At 37.6% G+C, this 18912-nt stretch overlaps 1 long non-coding RNA gene across 2 annotated transcripts; it reads right to left on the bottom strand.

The window, feature by feature from the left end:
- Positions 1–6415: 6415 nt before the first annotated feature.
- Positions 6416–18889, bottom strand: LOC124392759. Of its 2 annotated transcripts, none has more exons than XR_006927211.1 (6): positions 18070–18889; positions 17064–17903; positions 14741–14798; positions 10861–11022; positions 8121–8227; positions 6416–7033 (listed from the first exon to the last, which is right to left on the bottom strand). It is a non-coding gene; the product is annotated as an uncharacterized LOC124392759 (long non-coding RNA). The 2 variants fall into 2 exon arrangements; XR_006927210.1 differs by having other exon boundaries at positions 18074–18888.
- Between the last annotated feature and the right edge of the window lie 23 nt (positions 18890–18912).

Here is an 18912-nt window from a genome sequence, read left to right as displayed (position 1 = left end):
CCCGGAAGTCGCGTCACCAAACAGGAGCTCGCGCCGTAGCCGTGGAAACGATCAAGCACGCACCGCCCACCCCAAATCCCCGCCCTAGACACACCTACGGTTTGGGCCAATGGGAATGCGAGCTGAGGCGCGAGCACGTGACGACCCCCCCCCCCCCCCAGAGGAGAGCCGAGCTCCGAGTTTCAACACCATTCATATATTTACATATTTTTTTTTATTTATATATTATTAAAATTGTAGATATAAAGCGGTTATAACGTTTTATAAAAAAGTTGCATCATTTCGTGCCTATAAATTTGTCCTTATCAGTGTAAGTTTATTCCTGAGTGACACACCAGTGACTTACTGGGATATCCAGTGTATTCAAATAAAAAAATTATAAAAAATTATTAGAATATTAGTTATTTCAGGTTTACTGGGACATTGATGGAAATTAAATTGGAAAGTCAGAATTATTGGCGCAAAAGTTAATTCAGTTATACTGGGACATCAGTGAATTATGGTTTACTGGGACATTAGTAAATTCACGTATACTGGTTGATTCAGGTATACTGGGACATCTATGAATTGGGGTATACTGGGACATCTGTGAATTATGGTTTACTGGGACACTATTAAATTTATGTATACTGGTTGATTCAGGTATACTGGGACATCAGTCAATTATGGTTTACTGGGACATTAGTCAATTTACATATACTGGTTGATTCAGGTATACTGGGACATCTATGAATTGGGGTATACTGGGACATCTGTGAATTATGGTTTACTGGGACACTATTAAATTCACGTATACTGGTTGATTCAGGTATACTGGGACATCGGTCAATTATGGTTTACTGGGACATTAGTCAATTTACATATACGGGTTGATTCAGGTATACTGGGACATCTATGAATTGGGGTATACTGGGACATCGGTGAATTATAGTTTAGTGGGACATTAGTAAATTTACGTATACTGGGACAGTGGTGAATTCTTTTATACTTGGACATCTGTGACTTCAGATGTACTGGGATATCTTTGAATTTGTGTATACTGGGACATTAGTGAATTGGGGTATACTGGGACATCTGTGAATTATGGTTTACTGGGATATTAGTAAATTCACATATACTGGTTGATTTAGGTATACTGGGGCATCTATAAATTGGGGTATACTGGGACATCAGTGAATTATAGTTTACTGGGACAATAGTAAATTCACGTATACTGGGACAGTGGTAAATTCTTTTATACTGGGACATCTGTGACTTTAGATGAACTGGGATATCTTTGAATTTGTGGAACTGGGGCATTGGTGTATTCAGGTATACTGGGACATCGGTGATTTCAGGTTTATGGGCGCATACGTTCATTCAGCTATACTGGGACATTGCTGAATTTAGGTATACTGGGACATTAGTGAATTCATGTACACTGGGACATTGTTGTATTAAGGTATACTGGGACATCGGTGATGTCAGGTTTATGGGCGCATAAGTTAATTTAGATATACTGGGACATCTGTGAATTTCAAGAGGTATACTGGGACATTAGTGAATTCATGTATACTGGGACCTCTGTGAATTCAGGTGTATTGGGATGTCAGTAAAATTTAAATCTACACAGGCATCAGTATATTCAGGTATATCGAGGTGACATGGTCACCATCTTAAATTGTTTTGTTGTTCAGAAATGTGTCATTACCAAAGTATTACAGATATTTCTGTTGGATCTACAGTGTGTATAAGATGTATTACTGCAACAGATGACTATAACATTACCTATGCATAAGTGTAATTTCAATCATGTACAGGTGCTCATACTGTGATTGAATCATTTTTTAAGACAGTTAAATACATTGGAGCAGTCAAAATAGGAGGAGTGAAAGAATATAATCAATGTAAGAATAAATGCATGAAAGTAGTTAACTGATGCACTGATCGAGTTTTTATGAAACAAACATATTGTATCAGAAATTCACTGTTTTTATCTACACATACATTCATGTTGGGTCCGCAAAAAGCAAAGTTAGTGTAGGGAATGTCAAGAAAAAAACATCCTAAGCTGCTACAATTAAGAAACCAAGTGATGAAGCAGGCTTTAAAGGAATTCCTTGGTCACCCTCACCAAATGGTGAGATTTTGCTAATTGCAGTATCAGTGCTCATGCTACAAATATAAAATGAGTTGAAAATACATTTTTTAATAACATTTGGATGTGAACAACCAGAATCTGATTTATAATGTGGGCATTGGGAATCAGTAGACTAACCAACAGCTGGCGCTGTTTGTACTTGCAGCTAAAGTATACCTACACTACCTACAGCAACCTTGATAGTAGACAACAGCCCCAAAGTCCTAAACGAACATAAATATATTTTTTCTTCATAGTATTAAATAAATAAAAAAAGGTTGTTTCATGCTTTGTGCAGGCAAAGATCACTAGATGGACAATGGTGTAGACATGCTTGTTCTCCATATCCTGGGTGGGGTAAAGGACTCAAGGGGCCATAAGCAGCTGGTTTGTTCATGGCCCTGTTCTCAGCTCATGATGGGTTGAAGCCCTTTGGCTCACTGCCTCTGCTTGAGCTACTCCTGACTTGAAGTAAAGCAGAGCCTTTGCCAGTTTCCCTGGGGGGGGCTAAACATGAGGACATCAGCACTGTTTTGCAATATACCCAGAAATCTGTTCTCCTCCTCAGTGCCTGTGAATCTCGGCCCATCTCCCCAGGGCAGCATGCTTCAAAAACGGCATGCTTTAAAAAACGTCTGGATGATTTCATGACACACAGAGTGAACCTCATGAGCTTCTGCATATGGCTTTTGCAATAAAAGAATAGTGATTTCAGTAACTATTTCAAAAGAAGTAGTTAATCACTGCTTACTCAACTGTAGGATTTCCAATTTATAATACTCCATGTCACTGCTAACACTACATGAATGGAAATTTGTGCATTGATAAATCACAGATAAGAAAAACTGACAAATATGGAGGCATAGAAATGGGGTATGCAGCATATACAGTGCATAGGGGCGTCGAACATGTAATGTATTTATTCTTGTATTTAACCCTCTTCATTTGGGAGAGATAAATTCATATCTCTCCCAACTTCATAAAGATAGATAAATAAATAAATAAATAAATAAATAAATAAATAAATAAATAGACAGACAGTTAGATAGATAGATAGATAGATAGATAGATAGATAGATAGATAGATAGATAGATAGATAGATAGATAGATAGATGACAGACAGACAGACAGACAGACAGACAGACAGACAGTGGATAGATAGATAGATAGATAGACAGACAGACAGACAGATAGATAGATAGATAGATAGATAGATAGATAGATAGACAGACAGACAGACAGACAGACAGACAGACAGACAGACAGACAGACAATAGATGGATGGATGGACAGACAGACAGACAGACAGACAGACAGACAGACAGACAGATAGACAGACAGATAGATAGATAGATAGATAGATAGATAGACAGACAGACAGACAGACAGACAGACAATAGATGGACGGACAGACGGACAGACAGACAGACAGACAGACAGATAGATAGACAGACAGACAGACAGACAGACAGACAATAGATGGACGGACAGACAGACAGACAGACAGACAGACAGACAGACAGATAGATAGATAGATAGATAGATAGATAGATAGATAGATAGATAGATAGATAGATAGATAGATAGATAGATAGATGTACAGCATACACACTTACCTGCTACATTTTTTGGTATATTTCTACTCTTGGTTTAATTCATACAGTTCTCCCCTCAGACATCCATGTGGTAATGGTGGAAGCCTCAATGCATTAAAACACACTGGTCAACACTGTAAAGCTCCTCAGTATACATTCGAAGTAAAAGACGACATTTGTACATTTCAATTTGTACATTTGTATTTTGTAAAGGACCACTACTGCGATCAACATTCACAAAATACTATTGCTATCACCAACACAGAGTTCTACTGTACTATTGCATCATCTTTTGCCATATAAAACTGTTAATAGCAGTTCAATCGAAAAAATTTGGCATCGAATAATTACACATTTTTCATAACAGCTGAGGAAACAGGAAATAAACGCATAAGAAAAGTGTCAAATGTTCCACGTTGCCGAGGTCAAATCATTTGTGGATTTATTTATTTTTTTACAGGAATTCACACATCACTTGCTTCTTACTTCTTATTAATGGGCATAATCATTTCTGAATTGTATTAACTGTCAAAGAAAAATCAGGTTTTGGCAGTAGTACAGACACAAACATCTGTTTTCAGCATCACAGAGAAGTTAAAATGTATTAGCGAGACGTAGACCGAACTGGAAATGAGTAAAAAAAAATGCCTAGAATGCAATGTTTTTACAGTAAGACACGGTGTTCTGGGTGAAGCAGCTCGAATATGTGCAGTAGAGCCACGTTGTCAGATTAGTTTGAAGTTTTATTTGTCATAAATACAGATGTCAGTGACAGTTTGTACAATGAGATTCTTAAGTTGACTCCAGGCAAACTACAACGACGCTAAATATTTAACATTAAACAATATAAAAACCGTATGAAAAAAAAATACAAGTAATAACGAGGCAAAATAAAGTTATAATTATTTCATTTTTTTATAATTATAAATGGGTGCAGAAGTATTTGTATATATTACAAGAATTATATGAATGTTTACATATCTGACATATTAGCATGAGGACTTTTTTATTAAAATATGGAAGACATATGATAACAAGAATGTATATATTATCTGTGTTATAATGTATATATTAGCTGTGCAAAAATACGCAAAGTTACGTAGTGTGAACGTGCAATAGTACTGAGTGCAAGTATGTTAAACTGTGCAAATATGTGTGTAATGTAACAGAGTCAGTTGGCAGGTGTAGTTTGCAGTGACACTGTATTACAGTTCGTTGATGATTCTGATAGCCTGAGGGTAAAAACTATTCTTCAGCCTATTGGTTCTGGAATGAATACTCCAGTACCACCTGCCTGATGGCAGTTTGTTGATCAAGCTGTGTGCTGGGTGACTGGGATCAGCTGTGATTTTGTGCTTTCCTCAAACACCGTTTGCATGCTCAAATGCATCGATACAGAAAACACTGGGTACTATTACAGAAATGTTACTGTCCTTCATCTAAACAGAATTTCCTCATACTGTCTTAGCTGCATGTCTTAGATTGTAGCAAACAGCAGGTGGGACCATTTCTCATTACTGTACTGATCAGGCAATGCTCTTAGAATTTTGTCATTTATTACAAAGTCATTTATTCAGACCTCCTCCAACAACAATAAAATACAGTAGCAAAACACCCAGAATTAAAACAACTGCATTTCGATAAAATGCTGAAACTTCAAGCTGATGCTAATAAATAATTACACATTCTTTTATATTTAAAGTTCTTCTACTGGAAAATGGGCTGCACACATATGCGTAAAAAAACACAATGGCTTGAATTTGACAAAAATTTCTGCTGGATTTCTGCTTCCCCACAGATTGTCCTAGACATTTCCAAACCTGGTTTTATTACAAGCTGTGTTTGACACCTCACATGTCCCAAATCAAGGCTTGTCGAACTTGTATTTATACACCATGTGCTTATCAGGTCTATTTCACTTAATGTCAGTCTTCCGTGACCCTTTTATCCGGATCTTGAGAAAGATGATTTTCCCGATACTATTATATGCGGCTGGATAAATGTTGTATTCTCTTGATATAAAACGCCCTTTTTTTGTAAAGGAAATAATAGAAAAATAATAGGAAATATAGTTACAAAAAAATTATTTTGCATGAACTATTAAACAGCAAAAAGCATCTTTCCTAATCTGCTTGCAAGCACATTCAATAATTCACAACATGCAGTAAACTGTATTTATAACCACTTAATAAAAGTATAAACGTGGCTGGTGTGCCTTGAGTGAAGTTTCGCTGATAGTGGTGTCTCACATGTCCCCAAATCCTTCAAACAGGTCTCAATTGGGTTGAGATTGGGGAAATGTAAAGACCATAGCATACTTTTCAACTCATCAAACCATTCAGTGCACTGTCTTTGAGAGCCATCTTGGAATATAGCGTTCACAACAGGAAAAGAATTTTCCAAAATGAGGATTTAGAAACTGTACAGCATTTAAAAGAGCCTCTGGACCCAATTCTTCAGAACTGCATTGTTTCACTTGGTGTTTTTCACACATATGTGTAAACTGTGATTTCAGAATCAGTCAGAATCAGAATCCTTTATTGATCCACTATAGGAAATTGTTGGATTGAAGTTGCTCACAGTAAAGTTAAAGTAAAGATTAAAGTCAAATAATAAAAAAATAGAAAGTGTAAATAAATGTTAATATATTCAAAGATATATTTATTAATTGATTTAACTATATATTTAAATTTTACATATTTTGCGTTATATATTATGTAAAGTGAATATATTAGTTATAAATATATTAAGTAATATATTGAGGGAAATGAAATTTGTAGCAGCAGTGAAAGAGATGTATAATTATTATTATTATTATTGCACTGAAATTATTGCACATAGATGCCCAAGATATTAACATTACATAAATCTGGCATTAAAATCTATAACTATAACTATATAATCCATATTACCTATATTGGAGACCAGCTTTTTAACACTCAGAGGGAGGAGTTATATAGTGTGATTATTTATTTTTGAATAAATCAGCTTTCTTGGGCACAACTAAAGATGTATGCACTTGCATCTATAATATGTAGCCTCATAGTCATAATATTCTGTGTCAACCAATGAACAGGTGTTTTTTTTCCCTTAGATATCTCACAAATGCACAGACCATCAAATGTGTGCTTTCATCCTCAATTTCTAACCCTGTTAGCCGTCTTTCTCATAGAGCTAAATTCGGATGTCACTTTCATCACTGTTCCTATTGAAACACATCCAGCTGAGGTGACTTTTCTCCCCACTGAAGCTCCTGCTATCACTGGGCTACATAATGAACGTGCCTCTAAAGTCGCTTAGATCTTTTCCTCTTGTCATCTGAATCAAAAAATAAAAAAACAAAGGTCATCTGGGCTTGCTCAGAGCATGGTTCATGGTTTAATTGTGTCCTGAGATACAACAGTCTGGAAGCATTTGATGCGTATGTTTCTTCACACGATTATTTTTCCTTATATGGTAATTCTTCTTAAAAGAAACAACAAAAGACACAGTCATTCACTCTCACATTTAAAAAAAATGATGTGTATGGTACAGTTTATAATCGACAAAACACTGTAAAGTGCTACACAACGTACATCACAACGAGGCTGATGGAGGCTGAATGACGCCCCCTGCTGGTGATGAAGTGTTGAATCGCTGCCCTTCAGGGAAGGCAGTAGGTTGTATAGTTATCTCCTGATGGGGCAAAATAACTACCCAGAAACCACACAACCTACTACCTCATCCTGTACGAACACCAAAATTTACCCATAGGGCAAATGGGGGGCAGCCTGGATGATCCAAAAGCCTTTATAAACTTTGCTTTATCATGTGCATTTATATAGAAAACATCATTAGGTTTATATTGCTATGGACTGCATAAAAACAATATTTAAACAATATATAAAACAAAAAAATATATAATTGTATCAGAACAATAAAAGCATTGCAAAATCCAATACAAGCAGGTATAAATATATATTGTAACTAATCTTCTGGACATTACCCAATCATATTCTGAAACTATTTATCTATCAGGCAAGATGATGGCAAGTCACAGAAAAAAAAAACCCCACAGACATATAATCAAGAATTCATGAACTTGACATACTTATTGCTAGACATAACATGAAAAGGATGCACTAAACAGCATGCCATAGCCGTAGCAGTCACTCCACATCAACACCATAACGATGATATTATAGCCACTTCAGGAAAGACAGTAAGTTGTATAGTTATCTCACAGCAAGGGTATGGCCCTAAAACTATACAACCTACTACCTCACCCCAAAGGACAGTTTAACACAAGATAGATTGGTCCGCAGGTCCAGATCGGGCTGGAAACAAGGTTTTACGAAGCGCACAATGAGACCAAATACCAAATTGCAAATATATGAATAAAATGATAAATTTGAGTTTTACTCACGTAAACATACAATACCTAGATCGAACAAGATCGTATTCCCGTCAGAGGATTTCCTGCTTGTCTGGTGGTACTTCTTTCCAGTGTGTCTTAACATTTTTCGCCTCCATCTGTAGCACAGCAAAAAAAAAAGAAAGAAAAAAAAAACAGGACTCATTAAATTCATTAGTTGATCTAGGTCCATGTTCATAAAGTTAATGAAACGTTTCTTATTGGCAGAATTGCAGTCTCTTCTGTTGCTATGCAATGCAACAACCAATTGCAAATCTGCTCAGTCACATGACAGAGCGACGCTTCACTGGTGGTTCACAATAAGGCTGCAGTCTTGTAAACTGGAAAGCACATCCTTGCGTTTTTTTCCTTCTTTAAAATGAAAACATGAAAACCTTGCTTAGAAAAATGCGAAAGAGCTTTTATTCGATTTGCGTTAGCAAGATTTTCCAGTAGGTTGTAGAATTGGACAGTGATCCAACGTTCAACTGGTGCACCATAGGAGTAGATTTTTTTTGCATTTAAAATCTAAGAACAAAGAATTAAATCGTACTTTAGAAACGTGTGAATTCTCACGGGCATCGCGTTATTGAATTTGCGCCGTCGCTTGCCTCCTACACCGTGAAACCGAGTGTAGACGCAACACGAGAAAATGCCACGTGTCCCAAAACGATATTGTTTCGATGCATGGTATTAAAAAAAGAACCATTTCTCAAAAGGTTGTACAAAAAAAGTTCGAAAAAGCTAGAATTCTTGAAAGAACCAGCAATATAATTTGTATTTACTAGGTACTATGTTTAAAATGAAAGTGTGAAGGATATCTCCACAGGGTGTGAACAGGAGAAATCCATGCAGTCATATGAGCAGACCTAAGGGCTAAATAAGGAGCCCAAGGTTCCTATGGCCCCAGGTTAACAGGCAACAGGCTTGAAACAACTATTTATACATGCTAAAAGCTCCTATTACACATATGCGCAGCCAGCCTGGATGAATAGACGTTGCGGTGGACTGAGACAGACGCCGTGACCTCCCGTTTACCTCTGCAGTTGATACAGCACATTTAAAGTAACTAATGACTCGACCATACCAACACAGAGACACACTGTAATGCATATGCTCAAGGACACGAGCAGGAACTGACTGACGCATACATAAATGCATAAACGTAATCCTATCATTAAATAAATGGATAAGGCAACATATTTGCCAATGGTTTCAGAATTATTGGCACTCTCGCAATGAAATATTGCATAGAATTTTACACATTAATTAAACACACCCCTACATATTTCCCTTCAGCGTTCCGAATCACTTCAGCAGTCATCCACGACTTCCTGTTTCCCTGTGGTATAAACATGAGATGACACAGAAGCCTGAATTCCTTAGGCACTCGTCAACAGGGAATCAGGCAATAGCCACGTGCCTTGAAATGCCCCTAAAATGCATAATTACGTTGATTATGTTGCAGTTAAAAATTAACCAAGCTGTAAGGATATAGCTGAAGAAGTACACATGAGAATGGGGCAACTATTTCTCCATATATCACAGCTTGAGACTTGAGGATTTTGAGACTTTAATGCTCTAATATAATAACAAGTCGAATTTAACATAGAAATGCTAAAATTATCAAAATAATAAAAAACAAGGTTTCTATGTTGCCATCACAGTCCCCTGGCCGAAATCGCAACGAAACGTATATGGTAAGGACCTAGACCTGGGAAGGATCTGAAGAGATTCTCCAATCAAATCAAGGTTTACAGAAATATGTCATGTCATGTTGTTAAAATTATGGTTGAACAACCTACAAAATACAGCAGTAGCAAAATGTGGCGCAAAAATTCAAATATTTTGCGTTGGGATTTATTTGGGGATGTGTTAATGAATGAATGAATATAGATGTATACTTTTTGGTGCGAAATTAAGCAAATTAACTTTAATTGACGGACCAAAAATGAAATAATAGACAGAATCTAATATATATATATATATATGGCTGTTAAAATGAACATGTTAATAACACGTTAAATTTATTATAACAACACAAAATTTATTAACGCTTGATTAACGAAGCTTGCATTTCCGTTTGAGCTTTTTAAATAAATAGATATAAAAGAGGCGAAATTAAAACCTTCAACGCGACACACAGAATGACGTCCTTTCTTTACTTAGATATATATAAAAAAAAATAATACTCCACCAGAAAACCATTTTTTAATCACTAAACATTTGTTTTACTGATGCGCCAAGTCTCAAATCAGCACCAAAGTCCGCCATGACGCACACATCCGGCAATTAAAAGCGTCCGTGTGGAAACGTAGCAAAAGTTCCGTTTGGTGTCCTGATGATTTAAGTAATTGAAAACACCATAATTACTTTAAAACATTTACAAGAATATTTTGTCTCTATGTTGAGTTTGGTTTTCCTAATAGTGAACACACATTTGCATAAAGCATCAATATTATATTCCATGCCCATATTGATTAGAGTATTAAAAACTTTTCATTTCATTCTATTCATTTAAGGTACATTTTGAAAGATCCACAGCCCTGAAATATATATTAGTGAGCTGTGAAATATATATATATATATATATATATATATATATATATATATATATATATATATATATATATATATATATATATATGTTGTCTTTTATAAATCATTTTAATTAGGCAAGCATTATTCGTTATCATTTTTTTTTTCGCTAATACAACATTGCGTTGAAAAGCTGAAAGAAATTTGAGCATACCGCGGTCCTTGGTGTACTTTGCGCAGAGACAAATTCTCCTGGCTTCCGTGAATATTATGACGTAATTATGGAGCAAATGGACGCCATGCAGAGGCTTCACTCGCTGTGTCATGCACATGGCAGCCTGGTGCATCCGCAGACAAACAGTCTACCTGACAAAGCCTGTGATTGGAGCAGATGAAGGCCAAAACATAAGCACAGAGAGAACTCAAGCTGGAAAGCACACAACATTGTTTTTGCACATGTCCTTTTCACAACACATATGCCGTGATTCTATCTGTGGGCATGCAAGGGTGCACGGGGTTAAGAAGCAATTCAAATCAACTTATTAAAGCCGTTTTATTTAACCATTTATATTTTCGATCATGCTGTCGAAATACGCTTCGAATACACAAAGAATAGGGCAACCTGAATAATATTCTCACATCAGCAAGAGCCTGCTGGAGATTCAAATGAAACCAGAAACAATAGGGACAAATACGGTATATTAATTGTAAAGAAAATGTAATTTAATTTGACTGGGAAAATAATACTGCTGCAGACACAGGTGGTGGTCTGCTGAGAGCAACTCCAGGCACCAATGAGAGCTCTGGATTAGACTTCTCAAAGAAGAGAAAAAACTGCAGCACTCTCCAGAGCCGATAATAATCACCAAAGGTGAACGGAAGATCATGTCATAATATACAATACAAAATTGGGCTCATTGACTCAATAATCTGTCATATATTAGGACCCATTGTTCCCTCACGGTTGAAATTTTCCATGGCTGGATCTGGGCAGGAAAGAACCAGGTTTGTGCTTTCCCTTGCTAAATTCGGCTAGAATTTCAAGAGTAAATATTTGGTAACAATAAATAAAATTGCACCTCAGTGACAGGTCGAAATAAAGTGATTAGGCGTTCCTCCGCTAATCGCTTCTGAAGCAGTCACCTCTGTTCACACAGGAGACCAGCTGCATCCTGTTATGAGTTAAGTAAGTTAAGACTTGCCAGCTTCCAAGGACCAAATCCGAGTTCTTATCCACAAATTTCAATCCAGGAGAAGCCGTGATTCGTTCTCCCCAAACGTGTTGGGTGTATGGTGTTTATTACAGGCTACATGTCCTCGTGTAAGACTTTTTTTATTTTTTCCCACAAAATGTAATAACTATTAAAAACCTGTCCAAAGCGAAGTGTGTCGAAGCAGCTTTCTTCTGATGCAAACGATTTACAGTGACTGACTGAGATGATCTATCAGGCTGACACATTCTCAAACCACATGCCTTAACTATGCCCCTCTGCCATTGGAAGACAGAAATGCATCTGTTGCTAGGCTATTAATAGAGCACTATTCAAATACTTTTGACTGTTTCAAAGCTTGGCAGCAAAAAAACGGAGGATTTCAAACCTGGTGCGCTAGCAACGGAGACTATTTCTAGGTAACCGGGTCTGCTGTTCTCCTCCGAGCTAAGAAATAACAAGATATTGAAAAAAAATTCAATAAAATACATAAAAATGGCACCAACACATTTTAAGCTTCCTGAATTTTGTTTTGCATTTCAGGTTTGCTTGGAAAGTTTCCCCCCTATATCTTCATGCATCCCAGTGTGACGCCTCATGCCGTGCAGAGATGCCATCTGCTCCTCGGAACTCTACCCGGGCACAGGTCCATGGCAGAAGGACACTCTAGAGGTCCTGTGAGCTCGCTTTGGTAGTATAGGAGGCGGTGTGGAAATGTGTGCGTAGTGGGCACTTATGTAATGTGGGTTATAGTTCATACACACAATATGGAGGATAATGTGGGCCAAAATGGGGGAAAGCTGCAGCTACTTTTTAACTCATTTTTGCCTGCACAAATGGTTCTCGACTAAATTTCAAGATAAGTAATGATAAATCGTAATAAGTGCTGAAATAGTGAAATGTGTCTGCTCATTCCAAGTACATCTTTAGCTGCCTTTCTCTCGACGCAGATATTAAAGGTGTCTTTAAGATGTTCTCACCATCTGGCTGAGTAACCTAATGCTTGGCATGCGCAGAATTCCAGAGCAGATATTATACAGCATTGATGGGGTTGCAAAGACACAGCCTTAGTGCCTATGCACAAGCAGGTTGTATTTCTAGCCAAGCATCTTGGGGGGAGAAGGGTGGGACAAAGGGCAGGGTAGACACGTTGTGAGGGTTTCAGAAGTACTGCATACCCTTGCCAGTACTTCGGCACAAGTGGAAAACAACAGTTTATGGCACTGGTCCAAGGCTTGGAAGGTGGAGACAAAAAAAAAGAGAGAGAGAGAGAGAGAGAGAGAGTCCAGGACACTGCAAAGCTGCTTGTTCACATGCAAGTCAGTCAAGTAAAAAAAAGCCTGCCTAATAGGAAAATGCTAATTTTTTCTTCACTCAATCGTCTGCCAACCCTGTCTAGTCCTTCATTCCCAGTCTCTCAAAATGCAGCACTTTTATATACTTTTGCACAACGCTGCCTGATGTTCACGATGTTCACCAAAAACTTTTTTTTTTCCAAAAAGCTTTAAGCATAGAAACGTGAGAGGAAAATAAACTGTTTTATTTCTATTTATGTTATTTTTCTAGTGAAACTACAACTACATTACTAAGAAAACAAGTAATGCAATTGACCATTCAAGATGTTTGAATAGATGTAGTCTTCAATGGCTAAAGGAAAACACAATGGGCAGTTAATTATAACCAATTTCTCTAAAATGTACCAAATCTGGATACAGAAGAATAGCAATAAGCTCTTGTGCATGATCAAACACTCGACTGATGATTCTGTTCTAAAGTATAGTAACGTTTTTGATTGGGGGTATTTAGAAAAAGACTTCCTATGCTCCTGATAGAGATTTTTATGGCCCTTTAATGGAAATAACAGGTTTCCATGATGGAAAAAAAATACTTTTTTATATTATATTATATTATCATTTAATGATACAATGCACTTCTTGGCCAGCGATATTTATAGACTTAATATTTGCCTTATTTAACATATATAAACCTATTCTTATGGACCTGTCACAATTATCTGCATGATTTACAGCTGTAATCATGATGTTTGTACATATTAGAATAAAAAAAATTAATCTCAAAGTATCATAAAAATAAAAAACCCCGCTATCTATCTATCTATCTATCTATCTATCTATCTATCTATCTATCTATCTATCTATCTATCTATCTATCTATCTATCTATCTATCTATCTATCTATCTATCTATCTATCTATCTATCTATATATATATATATATATATAATGTGCCACCTTTCCTGATGGGAAAGTGTGTATTTCCTGCACATTCTATATTATTTTGTGTTTCGATTATTATAAACATACTATCAAAAAGGTCAATCGTTCCAAGCATGATGTGCTGTAAAGTCATATACAGAGAATCTCATTGGTTGTAAAAAAAAAAAAGAATATGCAGAAAAAAGTTTGAAAGGATTAAATACCACTTTTTCTGGGTTTTTTTTTCATAATAAATTTGCTTGAAATTGTGCTGTGAATAAAACGCCCCTAAAAGCAGGCTGAAAAGCAGGCAGTCTTTCTGTGGTCGTTAAGAACATCGCAGTTTGTCAATTTCACTGTCTAAACAAACCCGATTCTTCGCTTTATTGTATTAGTAATTAGTAAGAAAGTCACGATTCTGCTGCATTTCATTGAAAGCTGAAACGATCCAAAAACGGCAATATATAACCCAGTCTATGTGTATTTGAGCATTGAGGTTAATGTGTATTTTTCCAGTTTAGAAACCAAAAAGTATAGAGTCCTCAGTAATATGAAAAAAAAAAAAAGGTTAAACTGTAAATGCGAACATTCGTCAGACATTACATTACGTTTTCACGTTGTAGTTTTTATACAAAAAGAATATAAAAAGTGGCTCATATGCCGCTCACCTGTGCAGGAAACCTGGTCCAAATGTGTGAACGGCTTCAGATCATGCTTCAGGTAACCCTGAAAACAACAAATCAAAAACAGGCCTCAGGTCTCAGCCCTGTAATCTAAAACAAACAGCTGACACACATACTATAACAGTTCATTCTATAATATCATATATTATAATCCATATCGTCTCTGAAATGATTCCTGATCTTTAATCTTATTATCCTTTATTTAAACCGGCCGTTGTGCAGATGAATTCACACTCTTGTGCACCTGAGAGCGACTGATTAGTCTTGGTTTAATATTATTCACTACGTCGTTCTCAACAAATTTGTTGATTTTAACAAATACACACACGCGCGTGCGTTCACCCACGTAGAATCGAAATCAAAACCTCTGCAATTAAACATGCAAACTTCGCACAGGACGTGGGCTTCAAAACAGATTGCACTGAATATATTATGCAAAAACGTGTGAAATTGACCTACAACCAGATAGAAGTACATGTGATGTTTTCAGTGCTGGAGTATTAAAAATAATTAGGTTTGCATTATTATTGGAATAAATCTCTTTCGGTGTAAAAGAAGGATCGAAAGAGAGAGAGAGAATGGGCACGATTCTGAGAGAAAACGAGAAGTACACGAATCCTATATTGCACACGGCCCAGGAATACACTCCATATTGTTTTTTTTTTTTACCAATTGTCGGCTTTATGAGGACCTCGAATATAATGAGAAATTTGCCTATGTTTTTCAGAAGTAGGGTTTTGCAAATCGAATCGACTGCTTTTAAAAAAAAAAAAAGAAAAAAAAAAAAGAAATGCCATTTTTGCCATGTCATTTAAAAAAAAAATTATCAAAAAGTTGGAAAGTGTCTGGGCGGGTTTGCAATCGAAACGGCGATATTTGCCTTATCAGCGAAAACGTACGTACTTGTTAACGAATAGGACGCGAAGTAAACCCGCTCAAACTGACGTTTGCACTCCGATAAAAATGAAATCAAAATGGCGGCGCTACTTTTCACCAAGGCTTCGAGCCTTTTCTGCTCAGGAATAAGGCCCTGTTCCTGCAGCTTGCTGAGCATCCAGGAGATACGTCAGTCACGTTGAATTACCAGAGCTTCATACACAAATATACATGATGTGTGGCTCTGAGTGACTTCGTTGGTGGCAGTGCACGGATTCGGAGGAAGTCAAATTTTAGGGTCGCTTCCCCTTTCGTTCCTCTCCCTTTTTTCTTTCTCAAACAGATGCACACACATACACACACACACACACACACACACACACACACACACACATACACACACACACACATGCACATACACAAACATACACCTTGAATATTTAGCAAGATAAGCAGACCGAGGAGGTGCGATCTATTTAATCATGCCTATTACTTCCATGGCCATCGAGAAAATCTTTCTTTCTGACTATATTCCAGTGAGAAATAAAAGTAAACAACAGCAAAGACTCCTACTCAAAGGCATTCATGAATGTTGTGTAGATAAACACCTTTAAATTTCCATATGTACATAGAATGCTTGTTAATAATGGATTTTCGGATCTAATTTCTTTTGGGTGTTTACATAAAATCTACGAAAGAACTGCAAAAAAATGTAAATTGCTGATTTTATATATATATATATATATATATATATATATATATATATATATATATATATATATATATATATATAACTTAAATATAGTTAAAAAAAATAGAATATAAAATATATTTAAATTGAAATAAGAGAATGTTTGTTACGTCTCATAGTCTGGAAATTGCATTGTGATACACGACAGGCTAATTCTCCAATTCTCCTGAAGAAAATATTTGTGGGGAGCAGAATCCATTTTAAATCAATTATGCCGCCATTTTGGACAAAATAATACTGCAAAAAAAGCACGACTTGGCTGAATTTTTCAAGGCCTCAATAAACATCTGAATATTTCGCTTAATGCACAATACAAACCAGAAGATTAAGCAGAACGATATCATGTGAAAAAAAAAAGGTCTGAATAAAAAGAAAAAAAAACGCACAGAAAATGCTCACATGCATCATTATTCCTGTAAAAAAAAAAGGTTAAAACATAATTTCGATGATCGAAATTTACATACTACGGCCAAAATAAGGATTAATAATGCTAAGTCAATTTTTTGGAACACGTACACCTGTCATACTAGGAAGACGGACAAATATTACACGATCTGTCGAAAGATTTTCTGCAAAATCTAAATGCACAGACTAACAGAAGATACAATTTTACACTCTCAGTCACACACATACACACACCCCGATCTCAAACCAAAAAAAAAAAGTCGCAACGGAACTTACAGAAATCTAACCCTCAAGGTTTTAAAAGTGTTTCGGATACTCAGGTACAAATTCCTACAGGCCTCAGAAAGGTTTTTTTCCCCCTGGCCAATATCTTCTTCACTGTGGAGATATAGAGATGATAGAGACGCTCAGAATCTGAGAGGAGAGCTCTAGCTAAGTGTTTCCCCGTTCTGTCCTCTCTCCACAGCAGCCTGGAGATCCAGGCTAACCCCCTGCACTGCAATATGCCTCGGCCGGGGCCTGGAGCTTCTTCGGCTCAAAGCGGCCTCGGCAACAATAGGAGGCCACGTGGGTGTCTGGGAGGCGTGTATGAAGCCCGTCTGCAGACTAGAGCCTGGTCCGAATGAATGGAGCATGTTAGAAAACACACAATTAGCATGTCCGCTGAATGCAAATCAGCATGCAGTGCCTGCCTTCGCCTTGGCTGGGCCTGGGGAACATTTAACAGGCTGGAAAAGGTCCTCCCCTCCTCCTCCTTCCGTTTTCCTTCTTTCCTCCTTTCCCTCCCCTCTTGGCGTCGCTCACTTGTTCCTTTCTCGCTTCCCTCTCGGGCTTCTGAACCATCAGCACGACAAGCTCCTGGAAGTACTGTTCTCGATCCATGCATGTGTTTTCCAGCGAGCAGGATTTCGCTTTTTAGTTCTGGGAGAGATCGTGGAGAAGCCACGTTCCCTCCGTGCTCCCGCTCACGTGTCTGTGTATTTTCACATGAAAAAAAAAAATCTCTGCTCTGCTTTTTGGTCCGGTGGCCCGAATTTTCCTTCTTTTTTTTTTGGGTTCGGGCTTTTGTGAGCGACTGGCATCTGTCCCAGGCACAGCTCCCGTACACCACTTGCCCTGTCAGAATTGAAAAAGAGAGACGGAGAGGAAGGGGAAAGGGAATGAAAGAATGAGACAGAGGAAGTTGGCACTGAGGCAGGACCCAAAATGTGTACCTGGCAAAGCACCCGGGGCCTCATGGAGCCCAGCCCTGTACATAGAAAAAAAAGTGGAAGATACAGACCTACCTACTGTATAGATCTCTGTCCAAAACGATCCCATGCTCCAAGTCACTATAAAAAAAAAAAACTAACAAAAAAAAAAAGGCTACAACTGAGAAGACTCATCGCGAAGCTTAAAACGAAGAAACCAAACTGAAACGAAATAAACTCCAGGGTTGGAAAAAAAAAACCTGGTGCTTGAAACCTCAAGCAATGCGCTGGAGAGTGTGACTTGTTGGCAGGGTTTGGTTCGGCTGCAGTGCAGCGGCTGTAGACAGAGGGTTAAATCCTATTAGGAGAGCAGAAGCCCTCCCTTTCTGGCTAGGCCCACTGGTGGGGAGGCCCTTGCAGGCAGAAAAAGCAGCTGAAAGGTTTTCTTTTCTTTTTTTTTTTGCCTTTCTTTCTTTCTTTCCCTTCCCTTCTTCCCTGCCATGCTTTTCCAGTTTCAGCTCCAAAAATCTCCCCATGTCTTAAAGAGAGGAGTGAGAGGAGGAAATGAGGGGAGCATAGGAAAGAGAGCCAGAGAAAAAGTGGACGGAAGAGTGAGTGAGAAAAAGAGGGAGAGAGAGAGAGAGAGAGAGAGAGAGAGAGAGAGCTGACTAATGTTGAAATATGAGACTCAGTGGGGTGAGCCTCTTTCTCATCATACGCCCCACATGGTTTTGCACTTGAGAGGGCGGGAAAGAGAGAGCGAGAGCACGAGTGGGAGGGAAGAAAAGCAGCAAATCCAGGGTGGTAGGAGTAAAAGAGATAGAGAAAGCGGGAGAGAGGGAGGGAGGGAGAGAGGGAGCGAGTGTGACATACAATCCACTCCTCCCCCAGTGTACAGACCCTGCATGCACTCACGCACCGGTTTCTGGATTTCT

Source organism: Silurus meridionalis, chromosome 10, assembly GCF_014805685.1.
Source record: "Silurus meridionalis isolate SWU-2019-XX chromosome 10, ASM1480568v1, whole genome shotgun sequence".
Classification (NCBI taxonomy): Eukaryota; Metazoa; Chordata; class Actinopteri; order Siluriformes; family Siluridae; genus Silurus; species Silurus meridionalis.
This window is presented reverse-complemented; position numbering and strand designations above follow the sequence as displayed.